General features: G+C 39.2%; 1 pseudogene; it reads right to left on the bottom strand.

The window, feature by feature from the left end:
• Positions 1–329: 329 nt before the first annotated feature.
• On the bottom strand, positions 330–2,057 carry LOC132365196 (tigger transposable element-derived protein 1-like; annotated as a pseudogene).
• Positions 2,058–6,940: the final 4,883 nt, after the last annotated feature.

Here is a 6,940-nt window from a genome sequence, read left to right as displayed (position 1 = left end):
ATCTTGAATTATTTTCTTCACTGTTTTTGGGAATATAAAGTTTTCACCCTCCTGGGAAATAACCGATTGTTCATTATAGCAAAGAATAATAATCAAAACCCGGGCAGGAATACCTTGGAGATATGGTGGGTTCAGTTCCCAACCACTGCAATACAGCAAATGTTGCAGTAAAGGGAGTCACACAAATTTTTTGGTTTCCCAGTGCATATAAAACATACGTTTATACTATATTGTAGTCTAATAAGTGTGCAACATTATGTCCAATAAAACAATGTATAGACCTTGATTTTAAAATGCATTATTGCTAAAAATTGCTAACCATCATCTGAGCCTTCAGCGAGTTGTAATCTTTTTGCCGGTAGAGGGTGTTGCCGCAGTGTCTAGGGTTGCCGACTGTTCAGGGTGGTGGTTCCTAAAGGCTGGGATGGCTATGCCAATTCCTTAAAAATAAGACAATGAAGTTTGCCACATGAATTGGCTTTTCCTTTTACAAACGATTTCTCTGTAGCATGCCATGCTATCTGATAACATTTTACACACAGTAGAAATGCTTTCAAAACTGGAGTCAGTCTTCTCAAACTCTGCTGCTCCTTTATCAACTAAACTGATGTAATATTCTAAATCCCTTGTTGTCATTTCAACAATCTCCACAGCATATTCACCAGGAGTAGATTTCATCTCAAGAAACCACTCTCTTTGCTCATCCATAAGAAACATCCTTATGCTCCTTATCCCTTGAAGTTTGATTATGAGATTGGATCAATGCAATCACATCTTCAGGCTCCACTTCTATTTCTAGTTCTCTTGATGTTTCCACCACATCTGCAGTTAATTACTCCACTGAAGTCTTGAACCCCTCAAAGTCATCCACGAGGCTGGGAATCAACTTCTTCTAAATTCCTGTGAACGTTGATATTTTGACCTCTTCCCATGAATCATGAATGTTCTTAATGACTTTTAGCATGGTGAATCCTCTCTGGAAGATTTTCAATGTATTTTGCCCAGATTCATCAGAGGAATACACTCTCTGTGGTAGCTACAGCCTTATGAAATGTATTTGAAATGCCTTCTGATCCATGGGCTGCAGAATGGATGTTGTGTTAGCAGACCTGAAAACGACATTTATCTCATTGTTCATTTCCATCAGCGCTCTTGGGTGACCAGGTGCATTGGCAATGAGCAGTCATCTTTTTTTCTGAGCAGTGGGTCTCAACACTGGGCTTAAAATATTCAGTAAACCATGTTGTAAAGAGATGTGCTGTCATGCAGGCTTTGTTGTTCCATCCATAGAGCACAGGGTGAGTCGATTTAGCATAAGTCTTAAAGGCCGTAGAATTTTCAGAATGGTAACTGAGCACTGGCTTCAACTTAAAGTCACCAGCTGCCTTAGCCCCTAACAAGCAAGTCACCCCGTCTTTTGGAGTTTTGAGTAAGGCATCGACTCCTCCTCTCTAGCTGTGAAAGTTCTAGATGACATCTTCTTCCAGTATAAGGCTGTTTTGCCTACATTGAAAATCTGTTGTTTAGTGTAGCCACCTTCATTAATGATCTTAGCTAGGTCTTCTGGATAACTTGCTGCAGCTTCTACATCAGCACTTGCTGCTTTACCTTGTACTTCTATGTTTTGGAGACAGTTTCTTCCTTTAAGCTTCATGAACCAACCTCTGCTAACTTCAGACTTTTCTTCTGCATCTCCTTCACCTCTCTCAGCCTTCATAAAATTAAAAAGAGTTAAGGCCTTGCTCTGGATTAGGCTTTGGCCTAAGGGAATGTTTTGGGTGGTTTGATCCTCTATCCAGACCACTAAAACTTTCCCCATATCAGCAATAAGGCTGTTTTGCTTTCTTCTCATTCATGTGTTCACTGGAGTAGCACTTTTAATTTCCTTGAAGAACTTTTCCTTTGCATTCACAACTTCACTAACTGGTGTAAGTGCCTAGCTTTCAACCTACCTCGACTTTCCACATGCCTTCCTTGCTAAGCTTAACCATTTCTAGCTTTTGATTTGAAGTGAGAGATGTGCAACTCTTCCTTTCACTTGAACACTTAGAGGCCATTATAGGGTTATTAATTGGCTTAATTTCAATATTATTATGTCTCAGGGAAAAGGGAAGCCCGAGGAGAGGGAGAGAGGTGGGAGAACAGCCTGTCAGTGGATCAGTCAGAACACAAACAACATTTATCGATTAAATTTGTCATCTTATATGGACCCTGTTCATGGTGCCCCAAAACAATTAACAATAGTAACATCAAAGATCACTAGTCCCAGATCACTACAATAAATATAATAATAATGAAAAAGTTGGGAATATTATGAGAATTACCAAATTATGACACAGGGGCGTGAATTGAGCAAATGCTATTGGAAAAATGACCCCAATAGACTTGCTCAACATAGGGTTGCCACAAACCTTCGATTTGTAAAATATACAATAAAGTGAAGTGAAATAAAATTAGGTATGCCTGTATTACACTTGTTTAATCAGTCTGATTGATTACAAAAATGCACACACTTCTGAAAGGAAATCAGCAACATCCCCTGCAATCAACTCCTGAAAATCAGACTGAAAATCAGATAATCAGCAACAGCTTCCATCCAGTGAACAGATGTCTGAGAGTTAGCCAGTCAGCAACAGTCTTAGTCTGGTAAACCTGTTTCCATAGCTAAAGCCAACACTCCAGATTCTAAACGCCACACTTTTCCAAAACCCTTTGTAAGTTCTCTGCTTATAAACTGTGTCTTATGAGCTCAGCCCTCCTTGCCTTAGCAAGAAATACATTCAGTTTATTATTTTAGATATTGAGTGATAGACTCTTTATCAGTATTTATGATCACCTATAATTACATGATATTTTTGTTACCTGTTGGTTTATTATCTATCTGCATTAGGATGTAAGCTCTAAGAGGGCAGGTACTTTGTTGCTTTGTTCACTGCTGCAACTTATTGATGACATAGGTGCCTAGCACATAATATGAACTTTACAAGTATTTGTTGAATGCATCTTTAGAGTAGGAATAATGGCCACTTAGCATAATAGCCCCACTGCTAATACAGTGCCTAGTACACAGAAGTAATTCCATAAAGTATTACTTAGCTGAATGAATGAATTCATTGTCCATGCAGGTTTCAAAATATTTGTTAGGGATATCTTTGAAGTAAACCAGAGATTACTCAGATCTCTGTGGGTCCATATAGTTCTCATATACTCGTCTCTCTCTCCAGAAATACACTAGATGAAAAGATGCCCACCTGCCTATTTGACATCTCCTTTTGGAAGACTTAGAGGCATTACTGGTCTAACGTGTTTAAAACTGGACCCACACTCTTTCTTTACCACCAAACCAGATCCTCTTCTAATGTTCTCTCTGTCACTAAATGTTATAGGCCAGAAATCCCCTTTCTCCCTTGAATGTCTATTTTCAACCCAGCATCAAGTAAGGGTGATTTTACCTCCCAAATATATCTTGAATCTGCTGACTTCTCTCCCTTTACATGAGCATCACATTAATTCGAGCTACTATTAGCTGTCGTTGAAACTACTTTAGTAACACTAATTGGTCCATGAGCACCTTCTCCAGGCCTCTCACCAACCTAATCTTTCATCAGTCAACTCTCTCCTTATAAACTTTTATCAGATGCTTTGCTAATAGAACAGAGTTTAAGATCTTCAACATGGCCTCCAGACTCCAATCATTCTCATCTTGTATCACATTCCTCTTCATTGTCTGAACTTCCGTCACTGGCTTTCTTTAAGTCACTTGAGAGTATCATGTCCTCCTTTTCCTCCATCAGAAAGCTTTGCAAATGTTAGTACCTCAGCCTAAAACATTCTTCCTCCTGCTCTGACTTATTCTACACATATTAAATCCACCATCATTCACATACCCCTACCTTACTGAGAACCTTGTCTACCTCCTGTAAACACTTCTCATGTTGAAAATCTAAGTTCTGTTTGTGTCATTATTGGATTAATAGCCATCTCTTTAACTAAACTGTAAGCTTCGTGGGGCAGGGGCACTCTATTTTTGGCATATAGGGGGGAGTCAAGAAGTATTTATTAAATTGATGAAAGAATGAATGAAAGGGAAGAATTTGAATCTGGTCAAGACTTTCCCAGTATATTTCAGAATAAACAGGGTTGGAACCTGTGTTCTGAGAGCATAGTGGGCCAAGGAAAGGCAGTGAGGAACAATGTCATTCTAGAGCTGCTTTCTTTTCATTAAAATTTTCACTGAGGGCTTCCCTGGTGGCGCAGTGGTTGAGAGTCTGCCTGCCGATGCAGGGGACACGGGTTCATGTCCTGGTCTGGGAAGATCCCACATGCCACGGAGCAACTGGGCCCGTGAGCCACAATTACTGAGCCTGCGCGTCTGGAGCCTGTGCTCCGCAACAGGAGAGGCCGCGATGGTGAGAGGCCTGCGCACCGCGATGAGGAGTGGCCCCCACTTGCCGCAGCTGGAGAGAGCCCTCGCACAGAAACGAAGACCCAACACAGCCATAAATAAATAAATAAATAAATAAAATAAAAAGTCTTTAAAAAAAAAAATTTTTTTTTCACTGAAAAGCAAGAGTCTCCCTAGTCTTTTGTGGGCTCATGTTGGTGGTAAAGACAAAAGTGGTGCATAGAAGACATTCAAAGATCAATTTCATCTTTAACAAAGAAGGAGAGAAAGGATGGGTCCTAATTTGTTGGAGTGAACAAATACTGTAGCAGGTTTTCATTTAATACGGCCAACTTTAAAATGAGTGTTATATTCTAAGAAGGATTTTGATTCTTGGGGAGTCTCCATTAGATGTAGGTATTAAGTAGCTCTTTTCACTAGTTTTAGGGTTCATTTAAATATTTTAAAAATCCAAAACATTGTCATATTAAAAGGCAGTATTTACAAGCAGTGTTTTCTTTCTCCAATTCTTGCCTCACTGTGCAAGTCTCAACCACTGCTGTGCTGCTGTCATAACATCAGTTACAAAAATCTTTCATTTTGGAAATCAAAGTAAAGGACAAGCAAAAGCTATGAAAGCAGGATGATCTTTAGGGAGAACATTTGGGACATGGAGGGCAGGGTAGCGTGGGGAAAGAGAGGTTGCCAATCAGCCTTCCACATACTGCCTGATTTTTCTTTGTTTTACTTCGTTTTGTTACCCCACCAGAAAGTCACAGCAAGCATAGTGTCTGGCATGTAGTAAGCCCTCAGAAAACCTTAGCTATCTTCTCCATTTTATTGGTTAATAAGCATCAGCTTAAAAACGGCCATTTCCTTCAGCGGGTTGTCAATGACCATAAATCACACACATATTAGTTAAAATAGATAAAGGAGAATTGGAGGAAACTCTGCACTCCCCTAAACCATCACCACAGCTCTGCAAGGTAACAAAAGGGAAACCCGTGGAGGTTCAGAAAGACTACACGTCAGGTTCATGAATGCATGGCGAGCACACAGCGGGGCTAGACTCAGGGTGACGTCTACCATAGCACAGAGGACTTCTGTTCCCTTCCGTGACTGCACTGCTCCCATCGTGAAGGTGACACCAGTTCTGCTGAAGAAGTGGATGGGACGACTCGGGGAAAGGTTGTGTGTGATTTGAAGCATGGTTAGTTTTTGGTGGTTAGTGCTTCAATTCTTCTGCCCACCAGTAGGTCACTGATGGTTGCTTGAGGCAATATATAGTTCCTGCATGCCCCAGGGGGCTCTCAGAAAAGTTTACACTTAGAAGTTTCCTGCTAAAGGAAACTGAGCCAGAAAATGGAGGAGAGACTCTTTTCCTTTCCATCTTACACAACCTAAAGCCCTTAACCCAGAACCTGGAACTAAATTGATATTTGTGGACTATTGAGGGGACTTAACTACCACATACAGTGTTATTTCTAGATGATAGATTCCTAATTCCAAACAACTAACTTAGTAACAGATGCTTGGAACACATTCCCTTTTCTAAGTGGGGTATTTCTAGTTTCTCTAAACATCTTTATATGTGGATAGAAATTTGGGTAGTATTTGTGTAATTCTAAAGTAGAGCCTACATGGTACTTCGCTTATAACAAATTTGTTTCCTCATTTTGAAAAGGAGAGAGGACTATTGCCATTCATAAACAAAGATTTTCCTTTTGAATGGACTTTGGAAATGTGTGGACAACTAGACATGGTAATCTGGAGGACGATGAAAACATTAAAATGGAAGGAATTAATTGATTGAGTTGGCTGTGTTTCCTGACATCTGTATTTGCCTCATGTATTAAGGCTTTGTTTGTTTGTTTGTTTTTGTTTGCTTGTTTTTAAGGCCTGGAGTTGTCTATTTTTCAGAGCCTCAGATCCCTTTTTTGACTGAAATTTTACTGCAAATAGATAAAATTCCTGCTCTATACCACTGCTTTATTGATACTAACTTAGAAGTCTATTAATATGCTTATTTAAATCCCTAGCACGGGCATGTATTTAAAACATGCTTTGATTTGTAACTATTATCTTTTCTATGGAATGTAACTGTGCCTTTTGCCACTAGAACAAATTGATTTCATCTATCTTCCGTCTCATCTTTAAATGTATTATTTACCCAACTTTTAGCTTTTCCAACATAACGTAAAAATGTCTCACTACAATAAGAAGATTAATAAACAAAGCAAAAAAGACTATTTATGAAAAAATACTTTAGAAATCCAGTCCTTTTGATTAGTAACCAGCCCTAGTACCAGAAAAACTTCAAAGTGCTCTCTAAACATTGAATTTTCATCAGTGATGCTGCAAGCCTTAGCTCTCATCTTTCATGCTTACCATGCAATAACTTCAAAAGGATAAAAAGAAAGAATGGTAATCTCTCCAAGCGACACTCTGCTAGGGCCAGTCATCTTGTCTTTAGCTATCATGCATTCACAACCAGATAATTGCTTCATTACATTATGCTTTAATAAATATAATAATTAACATTTTGTTACCAAAAAA

Source organism: Balaenoptera ricei, chromosome 4 (genome assembly GCF_028023285.1).
Source record: "Balaenoptera ricei isolate mBalRic1 chromosome 4, mBalRic1.hap2, whole genome shotgun sequence".
In the NCBI taxonomy this organism is placed as follows: Eukaryota; Metazoa; Chordata; class Mammalia; order Artiodactyla; family Balaenopteridae; genus Balaenoptera; species Balaenoptera ricei.
This window is presented reverse-complemented; position numbering and strand designations above follow the sequence as displayed.